At 35.9% G+C, this 14,757-nt stretch overlaps 1 non-coding gene across 1 annotated transcript; it reads left to right on the plus strand.

The window, feature by feature from the left end:
- Positions 1–13,098: 13,098 nt before the first annotated feature.
- Trnag-gcc lies at positions 13,099–13,169 on the plus strand. Its single transcript has one exon. It is a non-coding gene; the product is annotated as a tRNA-Gly (tRNA).
- The last annotated feature ends 1,588 nt before the right edge of the window (positions 13,170–14,757 follow it).

Genomic DNA, 14,757 nt, shown 5'->3' on the forward strand with positions numbered 1-14,757 from the left:
CTATGCAATGATAAAAATAAGTTTGTTCAAACCTAGGAACTCTATGCTGGAGGATGGATATTTTTACGACCTGAAATGGAAAGTATCTTGATAAAATTTCTTGGATGGATACAATCAGCAACAGCAAACTGAGAGGCATCAATACCAACTATAATATTAACGCCAGAAATTCTGGAACTTACAAAAGTCTGCAGTAAAAGTTTCATAATGAATAAGAACGAGGAAGTGTTCTTATCGTTGGATACTAGTACACCATGCTGACGTTCAACAGCAAGTTTTTCGCACTTACTTCTTAAAATGATATAGGAGCACTCCGTCGGTTGTGACGATGAGGGTCCCAGCTGATACGATCAACGGAACAGCTTGCTCGTGATATTAACGTGCAAGTGGCTGAGCATTCCACAGACACGTGTACCCTTAACGTAGTTCTCGAGGATATTCAGCGTGACACAGAGTGTGACAAGGCTGGCCCTTTGAAATACAGGTACAAGAGAAACAGGAAGAAAGAGCGAGAGAAAGTTGTGGTGAAAGAGTACAGCAGGGATCACCACCATCCCTGCCGGAGCGTCGTGGAGCTTTTAGGTGTTTTCGCTCAGTAAATACTTACAATGCCCGGTCTGGGAATCGAAACCGCGATCCTCCGACCGCGAGTCCGCTGCCCTAACCACTGGGCCATTGCGCCTCCACTCTTAAAATGAACTACGGAAGGCGAAAGCGAAATGTCATACGGAATACACTTGACTCGTTCTGGTCCACACGTTTCTTCTGAATACGTAGGAAGCAATCGAAAAAAAGAAAGAAACATCCATGCTGTTCTTTTCTCGTCTGAACCAAAGAGACATCTAGCAGAAATGGGATTTCTCCTCCAGTCCGTTGAGTATTCTTGAATATAAGGAGAATGTTAAACCTACAAAACTGCATTCATCTAGGACTTCACCAGACTAATACTTCCAGTATTAACTGTTGGATAAATATAATGAGTTTATCTCATCCATTTTTCATACTTCCGCTGCCTTGAAACCCGGGGTCCGTTCAATCCAAGCGTGATGAAGTTTCGACGAAAACCATTTCTGCACGTGTTGGCTCATTCACTGATGCACCAATAGCACGCTGTGCATCTTTCCATAATTTTCCAATGGAAGTACCTTGGTATAGAGAACAATTACAAAAAAGGCGCAGAAAAATGGAATATTGTTGGAATAGTTTTCATCCATCAGGTGATCTCAACTTTTACATTTAGTTATGCATTTTACCAAAATCTGCAACGGTTTTCAGAATTAGCGCTTAGTTTTCCTACTATTCCAACTCCAGCACGTGTGTTTTATGTTGCAGTTGTCTGTTGACTTTTCTGAATTGAGCATAACTTGATCAAATTCTGGGAGAGCTTGGCTGCTCAAACATTAAAGCCATTTCTATGTTTCTCGTTTGCTTGCTAAACTCAGTTTTAGCTGAGTCATTCACTCTTCTGCAAAGCTAAAGTAATTTCCTTATATACACCCTGGCTTTTGTAAGACTTCCTACGATCCTAGAGTATTATCAGTAACTCTTTGTTGAATGGTCTTTATATTCGTATCTGCAAACATTTCTGTTCTTCTGCCATTCTAATAGACTTATGGGGCCTGGCCTTTCTGTTTAGAGATAACCGATGGTTCTCGTTTACCTAAACATTTGGCTTTTTGTGCACACTTCATCTCCCATGTACTATCTACGTCACCCCAGCTTCTTCTGCTAGTTATGATGTAATCTAGGAGATCTCAATACGGTGTTGCTGATAATATGGCTGAACTTGGAGTACAAAATTAGAAGTTTCAACTACATTTCTGCACTTCTTGTGTTGTGATCACTAAAATCCCCAATTATTTTTAGCTTGTCTCTCCGAGTCACTGTGCATACGGTCATTCTTAGAGTAATATAAAGCTTTCATTTCGCTTCAGCAAAGCACATCATTGACGATGCGTAAACACTGATCAAGTTGCATACGATCCCTTCGTAATAAGAAATCTTAATCGCAATATTGACCAGTAATAGCATTTAGTTCATGTATTAATTTCTTAATAATATAATTCTACGTCTTATGATACACCTAATCACAAACTCTACTACGCGTAGTTTTTTTACTCCAACATCATTGTATCGCACACCGAGATGATATCATATTCTTGCAGGTTGAATTCACAGAGATGTTATATTGATGTTCATTCTTTCAAAACACAATGCTGCTATTACATCTTTCCTCACAGGTCAATCGACCTCACATCTTTCAAGCTACGTTGTGACAGTCCATTGACGAAAGAAGGCCCTCTATTTCTAGCAGTATAGTGACTTCTTTTATGCTATACAGAGTAGAGGAAAGTCAGTAAGTTACTTCGAATCCTAGAAAGCGAAAGATACATCAGAAGTTTGGGCTATCGATATCTATTTAACGGGAAAGCTTACACAATATATAAATGATCAAATTTTTTGCAATTATCTGCAGCAATCCAGTGGTGAGCTGCGGATTACTCAGTTGGAAAGGCTACACTCAGATACTATCTTTATATGTGCAGTGCAGCTGGTAGTATGACGTGCCCAAAGAAGGGCATCACAGTGACACCTATGCATATAATTAGGTCTTTTATCTTTTACTCGTTTCCAATTCAAGCGAACAAATCAATCCCGGTATTTGCTTTTAAGCCTGTTATCTATTCTGTCGGTCTCTTTGCCTAACTACTGGATTTTCAAGAACGTAAACAAATCGGCACCAGTTGCCGGTGGTGGTGGGGATCACAAACGCTATCACAATGACACACACATTCATATATGCATATGAGATGAGCTGCCAAACAATATTTCACTCACAAATTCATTCACGTCGCATTGGTCGGCTCAGGCTTATACTTATTTCTTTACTAACCACAAGGGGCTAAACACAAAGAGGACAAACAAGGACAGACAAATGGATTAAGTCGATTACTTCGACCCCAGTGCGTAACTGGTACTTAATTTATCGACCCCGAAAGGATGAAAGGCAAAGTGGACCTCGGCAGAATTTGAACTCAGACCGTAACGGCAGACGAAATACTGTTAAGCATTTCGCCCGGCGTGCTAACTACTCAGCCAGCTCGTCGCCTACTGTGTATTGCACTATAAACTCAGGATTATACTGTAAGACACAGACCCAAGGTGCCGCACTGTAGGAATGAACCCAGAACCATGTAGTTGCAAAGAAAACTTCTAAATCATACAGCGATGTATGTGCTTTTAATTATGAGAGCGCCTAACATTTTGCACATTGATTCTTACATGAGATTTCATACAAGTGGTAAAGTCATTATTTTAATCTATTTTATCATCGTATTAGTATTATCGTCATCGTCGTACCGCAGTGTAAACTTTAAAACTTGTAATGAGATACAAACTATACAGGCTAATTAGTGGAAATGGTCGCTATACGAAATTGTTTCAGGTTTAATTGAGTTAACCAAGTCATAAGACAAAATATACAGACGCAAATTTATGTCTCCCAATATAAGATTTATATAGTGTATAATAGAATTATGAGACTATTGAAATTAAGAACTGAGAAACAAAACTTTTAGTAAAACAGTACAGATATATATATATTTGTATACAGTCGAAAGAAATGGATATGTGCTGAGGAATTCACTGCATGGTACGTTTTGGTATTGTTACCCATAGTTCAATACCTTCTGAATGGTGCAAACTGCATTCAAGATAGTCCGATACATGCATACATTACACGCATACATACTTCCATTACGCGCATACATACATACATACATACATACATACATACATACATACATACATTCATACATACATACATACATACATACATACATACATACATACATACATACATACATACATACATACATACATACATACATACATACATACATACATACATACATTCATACATATATTCATACATACATGCATGCATGCATACATACATACATGCATACATACATACATACATACATACATACATACATACATACATACAGGTACTTAAAGGGAAACATTTGACAAGACAGTCAGTCACCGGCTGACACTCGCTGACAATACATCGAAGAGGCCAGGGAACAGACGAAAGAAGAAGAAAGAAGACATGCACCCAACACCAGAAGCTGAAGATACCTCCGAAAGGGGGGGGGGGCGCCACGTCAAAATGGTAGAGGAGTAGGGGTCGAAACCGGACGTGGTTCCTCCTGATGATATCTTGAGCTAACTGGATCCTATAAAGGAGCTGTTGTGGTAGCAGACCACGAAACACGGTGGAAATTCCTCATACATGCATATATACATACATATTTATATATATTTATATGAGGTGCAATATGTGCCTGACTGAAAAGTTTTTCATCTTGTTTCAGGATAAATATGCTCAAAACCAAAGACACACCACAAGGTATAAAATGTCGAGTGAAAAATACTGTACGGGTAACATTGACTTTTGCATCTGAATTTAACTTTTTCTCTTAAAAACCGGTACCATTATGGTATGATATTCATTTTACATTTTCGCCATTCAAGAAAACCTTAGGCTGGATGCAAACTACATATTACTATCTTTATTTATTTTTAATTTTACTATTTTTATTTTCAGTATTCTATTGTAACTATTATTTTTAAATGCACCTTTTAAAAACATGATTACTTTTTTACTCTTTTACTTGTTTCAGTCATTTGACTGAGGCCATGCTGGAGCACCGCCTTTAATCGAGCAACTCGACCCCGGGACTTATTCTTTTGTAAGCCCAGTACTTATTCTATCGGTCTCTTTTGCCGAACCGCTAAGTGACGGGGACATAAACACACCAGTATCGGTCGTCAAGCAATGCTATGGGAACAAACACAGACACACAAACACACACACGCATATATATACATACATATATACGACGGGCTTCTTTCAGTTTCCGTCTACCAAATCCTCTCACAAGGCTTTGGTCGGCCCGGGGCTACAGTAGAAGATACTTGAACCCGGAACCATGTGGTTGGTAAATAAGCTACTTACCACACAGCCACTCCTGTTTTTTTTTGTTTTTTTACATTGCAATTTAGTTCATACGATATGTTTTTAATACAATATTTTTAATACACATCTAAAAAAGTGCATTTACAATCGCCCAAATGTGTTTTAAATATATCGAATACCCGAATGAATATTTTTTAGTCATTTGTTTTATTTTCTTTATTATAATGTGTGGTTAGTAGCTTGCTTATGAACCACATGGTTCCGGGTTCAGTCCCACTGCGTGGCATCTTGGGCAAGTGTCTTCTACAATAGCCTCGGGCCGACCAAAGCCTTGTGAGTAGATTTGGTAGACGGAAACTGAAAGAAGCCCATCGTATGTATAAATATATATATATACATATGTACGTATATGTTTGTGTGTCCGCGTTTGTTCCCCGAACATCGCTTGACAACAGATGCTGGTGTGTTTACATCCCCGTAACTCAGCGGTTCGGCAAAAGAGACCGATAGAATAAGTACCAGGCTTCCAATGAATAAATCCTGGAGTCGATTTGCTCGACTAAAGATGGTGCACCAGCATGGCCACAGTCAAATGAATGAAACAAGTAAAAGAGTAAAAGAGTAATAATCTTTTATTATTTTTATTATCATTACTTAACTATTTTACTTTCATTGCGTTTGTTTATCATTTTTATTATCATTGTTAATAAGGCGACGATGCTGACAGAACTTTAGCGTGCGGGACAAAATATTTAGCAATATATCGCCAGTTGCTAAGCTTCTGGCTTAAATTTCACTCATTTTCAAATTTATATCACATAAAATTATATTTTTAGCAATTTAATTTAATTTAATAATTGATTTCATTTAATTTATATTTCTGAAATTGTTCCTTCTTTCAACAATTTTTATTTTTATTTATGCTTACTCTATTTTTATTCCTACATAATAATATTCAATAAACACAGAATTTTGAATATATTCGTATGCGTATATACTATTTATTGTGTATGTATGTATGTATGTATGTATGTATGTATGTTTATGTATATATATGTATGCGTGTATAAAAGTGTGTAATTATGTGTATATATATATATATATGAGAACAAAGTGTACGTACGCCGCTATATATATATATATATATATATATATATATATATAATAGAAATATTAAAATAATTAAGTCTCTCTAAAAGAGAACAGCGGCAGCGTTCCCGGAAAATAATAGTTATCGCCATATTAGTATGGCGATAACTATTATTTTATATATATATATACATATATATATATATATTATATATATATATATGGGTGTGTGTGATTGTGTATAGAAGAATATATTAATATTATATAAAATACAAAATGGGACAAGAACGCAAAACATCCAGATACACGATACAAAAACCAAGGACGAGTCATTCGAAGCTTTTTATCCTCATTCAAGAACTGGATCATCCTCGCAATTTCGGCTGATTAATCTTGAGATTGCTCCAATCTGGTCGGCCCCAAGGAAAAACTAAGCTAAGTGCATTAGATTCCATGGAAAAAAGCATCGAATGTATACGAAACCAAGGACGGAAAATCAGACGATGTTACACGAATATAAATACAAAAATACAATAAAAATAATAATAGTAATAATAACAGGACATAACAACAGGTGTCTTTCGACTGGGGCCGAATTGAATTCTGCTGGCGTGTGTGGAAATGAAGCCTTACGGCAGAGGTATTTCTGTGGGTATTTTTATGCAAATCTATTTATATGTTGCGTATACGGGTTTGACTATACACACGTAACGGTTTTGCTGTATCTTATCCTTTCTACTTTTTCTCCCTACTAGATACTATTTGGAACGCTATTTTCAAGCATTTCTTTTCTCTCCCCCCCCACTACTTATTCTGATTCTTTCATTACTTTTTTCTTTTCCTCTTTCTTTAACTAGTAGCAGCAAAGTTGTATACAGATAGGTGTGTAGATATCTATGTGCCTATATATGCGTATAGATACCAATGTATACATTAGTAAATATATTCATATTAATATTTGCCTGTATATGTATGTATGCATGTATGTATGTATATATGTATGTATGTACGTATGTATGTATGCATGATCGGGTCGTCGGTGACTAAACCGGCAACCCCACCAAGCTTGCTTGGTGAGGAGGGTGTTTATTGGACACTCTGCGGGATGAAAAACAAAATCCGTCAAAGGGCGGAGGAACTCTTGAGAGTCAACGGCCATCCAATAAATGTCTTAAGGCTGTGTCATGCGCGGAGACATAGAAATAATAGGACTGAATACCCGATCGCGCGGTTAAACCATTGGGAGTGAAGGACTCCTAGCCTTTGTTAGGGCATCCTTCTAGGAGAAGGTAACTCAGGTAACTGGGATAACTCTGATATAAAACCCGCGGCTCAGTGGTTACCGATGATGTTGACTTGTCTTTCTTTTCGGATTATGGCTGCTGTTGCTTAGTGAGTGTGATTGACTCAGTGCACAGCCTTTCCTTACTTTAAAAAAATCTTCTTACACAGGCATTGCACGATAACAACATTGATTAAGCTTCGTGCAATGGCCAAACTCGATAACGAGGGGACAGCCACCATGTATGTATGTATGTATGTATTATTTATGTGTGTACGTATGTATGTATAGGATTTTGTATGGTGTCGCGTATATATGTATGTATGTATCAGCTTTTGTACGTGTTTACGTACATATGTATGTAAATGTTTTTAGTGTGCGCAAGGATGTATGTATGCGTTTGTATGTGAATGACGTATATCTATATATTTTTATGCTTTTAGATTTCTGTAAGTGAATATTTTATCATAAACAGACTCACATTTATATTAGTTAAGCTTAATTTGCCGTTAAGTAATTTACTCTGAGAATGTATGATTTTCCTTCTAAGCTAACATTTATTTTTGGTTTAATGTGCCCTTCGATTTTACACAATACAATATTAAAACTTTTTAATTTTTCATCTTACAATATATATTAATATTTCTTTTTAAAATAAAAACCGTTAGTTGAAACGACCAATGTAATGAAATATATATATATATGGCTCATTAATGTCGGAAGATGGAATATACCAGAATTTATTTTTAATCACGTCAATTGTTTCGACACATCTAGCATTGATCCTTCACGGGTGGAACACTCAACTACTGCTTCAAGAGTATCCGGTGGTGCAGATGTATTTCATGGAGTGATAAATAGACATAACTCGTTAGAATAACAATTCCGCAATGCAACTTCTCATTTTGTAGAAAGAAAAGTAGTCAGACGGAGAAAATATCTTCATTTACAAAAATAAAATCACATATATCTGTGTATGTCATTATTCAGTTTTATTTCAACAATTTCTTGCCAGTACAGAAAGTGTCGATGTCTAACCTAGATCCAAGGCTCCTTCATTGGAATTTCAACATCAACAAGAGGGTTTGTATGTATGTATGTATGTATGTATGTATGTATGTATGCATGTATGTATGTATGTATGTAGTATGTATGTATGTATGCATGTAAGTATGCATGTAAGTATGTATGTGTGTGTGTGTGTGTATGTATGTATGCATGTATGTATGTCTAAATGATAAACGTCTGAAACATTTTACAGATTTTTACAGTTCCAGTGATGGATTGGATATGTAGTCTTCGAATCAGCTTTCTCCTTTCTGGTTTCGAGAAGCCTAATTTCTCAATATTGGTGTCCAGGCAGTGCGTTACATATCCCAGTGCCCCAGTGTATGTATGTGTGTTTGTATGTATGTATGTATGTATGTATGTATGTATGTATGTATGTATGTATGTATGTATGTATGTATGTATTTATACATGTGTCTTTCTTTGTATATAGGTATGGATGTATGAATTTAGAAAACGTTATCGAGTATATAAGGTTGGTTGCTAGCAATGTAAAATATCTAATCGACAAACAGCTCAAATTTTGCTTGTTACGCAGAAAATAACATAGCCGAAAAGGGGATTGAACAAGGTTATTTCCTAGCGAAGAAGAGATATGGGAGGTGGTACATAGTTTCTGAGAGGGCAAAAAGGACATTTAAAAAGAAAGTTGAAATAGATATGCATCTGTTGTCAAGGTTGAAAATATCATTTGTCACCATATTGCATGAGAAAATCATTATAAACATTGGATAAACAGAAATATATATATATATATATATATATATATTATATATACACACACGTACATACACATACATGCATATATATATATATAAATATATATATATATACATACATACACACACACACACACACACACACACACACACACACATATATATATATATATATATATATATATGTATATTTAAATATCACACAGATCTGCGTAATATATAAAAAGCAATGCACCCATTACGTATGCCATTCCTCTGTTAAAACATTTCAAAATACATTTTGAGATGTGCTGGGGAAGGTCTTACGGAATAGATCCTATATGGCGTGACCTTACTATTACAATTTATGCATCTGTGTTTGTGTTTTGTGTGTTTGTGTTTTGTGTGTGTGTGTGTTTCTACGTCTGTGTGCTTCAGCATATGCTTAGAGAGGGGTCTACTAATACTTTATACCCTTGATAATGAAGGACAGCCCAAATTTAACGAGAATTAATGAAAACTTTGAGGTGACTCTATTTGATAATATGACTATTTTTATCCTATCAGGCGTGGATTTGAATAAATCATTGATGTCTATCCTCACACCTGTCAATATATCTCTCAGCTCTGTAATTCATCTGATTTTGACGGCCCTGTTCGCGATCCTCTATGAAGATGATTTGAAAATATGTTCTATTGAATTAATATTGAGGCTCAATGCTCACTATTTCTGAGATTTTATTCCATGAATCCTTTTTCTAGCTTGTGATCCCTTGCTTGTATGCCATGTAACACCATATTTTCACGAAATAGAGTAGTCGTCTTATACATTTGGAATAGACGGTTAATAAACACTTTTCTAGTATTTGAAAGTTGTTTTCGTTTTGTTTTGTTCTTTTTTATTTTTAGCCACAAATAATTTTCAACAAAAATGAGCTCAAATTCTCTTGCCGCGTAACTGCTCCACCACTCCCACCACAACCTTCGAACACCACCTTACAATTACTCTATCACTTCCCTGAACAGCTATTCCTTGCAAACATTCAAATTTCAGTTATGTTGTGGTACCTGAATATTCGCCTGAAATTGAAAAATTGGCAAATTTGCTTCTGTCTGACCATATTATTAACGACCAAATCTCCTCTTTGTTGCAGAACACTTTAGCCTATTTGAAACTTCTTGTCTATTCGAAGACGTTAAGTATTGTTCAAGTGGAATATGACAGCATATCTATAGAATTTCTTCTTGAATGTTTCATCCCTTTCCTTTCAGCTACAATATGTAAACTCTCAGAAATGTTTTACGACCACCTGGATTTTAAACTTTTTTACACTCAGTAATGGCCTTCTCCGATATGCTTGCATCGAACACTCTGATTAGACAAATGCAAACTGATTCGGTGCGTTTATCCATATTTGTCTACAGCGAGAAACTTTCTCCGTGACAAAACAGCTTTCCAACGGATTCGAATATGTCTCAAGTACATTTCAACTGTTAGCATTCGTCCCCTGTGTGTTTGTGTGTATGTGTGTGTGTGTGTTTGTGTGTGTGTGTGTGTGTGTGTGTGTGAGTGTGCATTTGTGTTGGTGTATGTGTGTGCATGTGGTGTATGTTTGTGTGTGTGTCTGCGCTCGCGTTCACCCGTCTATCGGATGATAGGTACCTGATACGCTGGAAATCCTCCCATTGATATTTATGATAGTCTAACACTTCGCTCTGGGGAAGAGGCCTTTACAGATAGTAATAAAAGGCATTGAATTCAAATACTACTGTTCCTATATAGTTCTATGTAACTGTGCATACAGATACTTTTGGGTTTTAATCGTTTGAGTTTTTGGACGGCGGCTATGCTGGGACATCACCTTGAAGTCGAACTTATTCGAACTAACCGACCCTAGTACTAATTCATTTAAACTAAGTACTTAACTTTTCAGTTTCTTTTGCCTAACCGCTGAATTACAGGGATGTAGACAAAGAACACCGGTTATCAACAGGTGGGATGGAAGCAAACAAACATACGGAGGTACAGACTCATAGATATGTGTGTATGTGTGTGCGTGTGTGTGTGAGAGAGATAGATAGATAGATTGTGAGATAGAAAGAAAGAGTGTGAGAGTATGTATGTCTAACTTCTTTCAGTTTCCATCCACGAAATCCACTTACAGACTTTGCTCGTCCAAGTGCTATACTAGAAGATACCTACCAGAGGTGACATGCAGTGGGACTGAACCCGTAACCATCTGGATGATAAACAAACTTCGTTCCACACAACCAAGCCTTATATATGTATATCTTTATATATGTATGTGCGTGTGCGTGTGCGTGTGTATTTATCCATATAAGTATGAATACAGTCCTAAACTCCAGCACAATTTGCAGCTTTGGAATTACAATACATGTTAGGTGAACGGATATGATATAACGAATAACAGAAGGGAATTTTACATAATCTGTCTTATTCCCTTTACCTCTTCTAACTTTACAGTGAAATTTTATTTCACTCTAAATCTAGCGTCATGTGACAGTATAAGTCACAATCCTTTTAGCTGTCTGGTATCGATTTATTTTCTATCATGGAAAGCTGCCACAAATTAACAAACATTAGCATTCTTCAATGGCTAGAATATGCATGAGTTCATTGGTAATTCCTTAATATTTTATTATAAAAAGTCATTTCTAAAAGCCGACGATAACGCTCTCCAGAAAGTAATGGGATTGCGTAATATTATGAGTGAAGTCATTCTTCAGTCAGTGTTTGTTTAATTCAGGATTGGATTTCTCAAACATTTTTGCATCACCGCCCACTTTCAAAGCGAAACATCTTCCACGAGTCCATCTGTGTGGTGAAAATACAAAGGATAGCAAAAAAATTGTTAATCCTAACAAAACAGCTAAATTATTTTTCTGTTATTGGTAGGTGTATTGCAGGTCGTATTTTTTTATGTTAGTGCCATATTTTGTGTTTAGTTTCGTTATTTGAATTCACCTTAATTATTTTATATCAGTTTCGCTAAATACAGTTCAGTGACAAGAATTTCGGATTATTCAGTCAGTTTTATATGTAGAAGTGTTTCTTTGGTCACCGATAAACACGTATCCTTTCTTTAGTTTAAGTTTTTCCTGTAGATATTATCATAATATATGAATAATGTATCTTATAATTTATGTTGTTTATCATATATTTTCTCACACACGATTTGACAAAAACAAGGAAGAGAAAACAACTCACCTTGCAAATATATTAATTTAGACTATTTTGCATTTTCTAAGAAATAAAGTAACGTGAAAATAATTTAATGCATAAAATCTCATGCCATCCACCAAAATTCCAAAATACTCATCATTATCTCCTCCTTTGATCAATAATTTAAAATCACCCACCAGTGGACGATATCAGCCATGTCCAAATACCTTGGCTTAGTGTTATTTCCTTTTAACAATTCGTTATAAATTTGGCGTGATGTCTTGTTTATATAAGAATATATTTCTAATGGTATATTGTAGATCAGAGACGGCTAGGAGATGGAAATGGTGTGAAAATTACTGTTATAGATTGAGATACTTCAAAATGAACATTTTCAACTCTGGATCGAAATATCTAGAGGGGTTATTGGTGGTGACGTCATCTGTTGACATTAGATGTCTTTAATGTTGAACAAGAAACAATAAAACAACGAATTTGCGTTTTAAATATAACATAACACTTCCAGAGAATAATGATTAGTTAATCAATCGTTTTATTACTAGACATCATTTTCGAAGCTATCTAGCTATTACATCCGTTGCTCTATGGATTTCTCCCATGGTGATAAAATTAATATATCATAGTAGCATGACATTCAGCTGCAACATGAACTACGCAATATATAATGCGAACATGTGTTTGGCTATATCTAATGACATTTAATACGTACAAATTCTGCTGAACTCAAATATATTTGCTATATATAGTTTAATTTGAGGCTTGCTAAAGACTTGCATCGGTGGTTCAGTGGAAGAATGCTCGCCTGCCACGCGGGCGGCCCGGGTTCGATTCCCGGTCGATGCACTTGCATTTTGAAATACCGAAATAAATAATTATTATTTCACTTCTTTACGAAAATGTTTTTTTTATTTTTTACTGTCATTTTTTTCTTATAAAATAAAATTGGCATCGATGTTAGATTAGAAACTATTACGAGCTATTCACATCAGGGTATTGATTTTGTGCAACTGGTAAATCTATTAAGAAAATTCCTTGTAGTATTGATTTCTGCTTTTTCCATTGTGATATCAAATCTTTCCGAGGTCATGTTTACCTTTCATTCCGCCGTATTGTTAAAATAAAGTAGAAATCACATAGAAAGACCAATTTAATCAGCTATTCTCTCCTAACAAAATTTCAGGTCTTGGACGAATGTTAAAAATAATTATTACATATAAAACTCATAGACAGTTTATTGCCGGGTACATAGCATTAGAGAACATATTTCTGCAATCTCGGTGTGTTCTCCGATTCTATGCAGAATAGGAACATTTCTTATCGTCAAAGTTCTATTCTAAATCATCCAGTTTATTATACGTGTAGGCGGCCAATAGGCAGAGTCGTTGGAGCATCGAATAAAATAACCTGTGGTATTTGTTTTTCTACCCTCTGAGTACAAACCCTGCCGTGGTCAAAGTTGAGTTTCACCTCCTCGAAATCGATAATAAATAATGTATCAGTTAAATAATGCGGTCAGTATTCTCTATCCAATACTCTCTATATTTCTATTTCAGTCTGAATCAGCTCAGAAACATTACACGACCCCACAAAGCCTTCACCACCGCTCTGTGGATAAAACAGAAAAGGAGACGGTCCTTCTTTGATCCATTCGCCTTTCTACATTTTTTCATCCGTTTTGTTTTCTATCACCAGCCACCAGGCTACCCACTATACCCATTTACCTCCTGCCGACTCCTTTCCGAACAACCCCTTTCTGGAATCTTCTTGCTCTCATGCCATGGCTGCATTATTAAGTCCGCAACAATTCAAAAGGAATATTTTAGTTATAAAGGTCACCGTCCTTCCTCAGAGGGCCTGCAAAGGTCAAGGGCTATGCCCCTTCCTTCAGAATTAGCAAGTGAATAAAAGGAATGTGTATATGTGAGAAATGATTAATAAGCTTACATACTAGAACACTCAGTGGTAGCTAGAAATATATACCCCCACAGTCTATTTACTATACTTATTTCACAAGTGGATTCATTTAATAATTCATTGTCAATAACATTTACGTTGTTCACACAACTTTAGTATTATATAAATGATGTATCACGAGTCCACCACGTACGTTTATAGGACTCGACTGAACCAAGTGACAGACAACGCTACGTGGTTACTCGCAACACTAGAAATAACAATATAGTCCGTCTCAAATCGCATACTACTTCCTTAGCTAGAAAAGCAAAATACATTAAATAATTTTGTCCTAGAAGTACGGGATGGCCACAATTGGAATGCGGTTGATTAAGATCTACACAATCGTTAATATTGACTTTGTGCTAAACATCAATATTGCCTCAGAAATAAGAGGTGTTTACTTTAACATTCGACCAACGAAACGGCAGTCAATTCTCCATCAAATCACACCTTGCTGAGGGTTCTAGGATAAATT

The sequence above is a fragment of the Octopus sinensis genome, linkage group LG5 (assembly GCF_006345805.1).
Source record: "Octopus sinensis linkage group LG5, ASM634580v1, whole genome shotgun sequence".
Classification (NCBI taxonomy): Eukaryota; Metazoa; Mollusca; class Cephalopoda; order Octopoda; family Octopodidae; genus Octopus; species Octopus sinensis.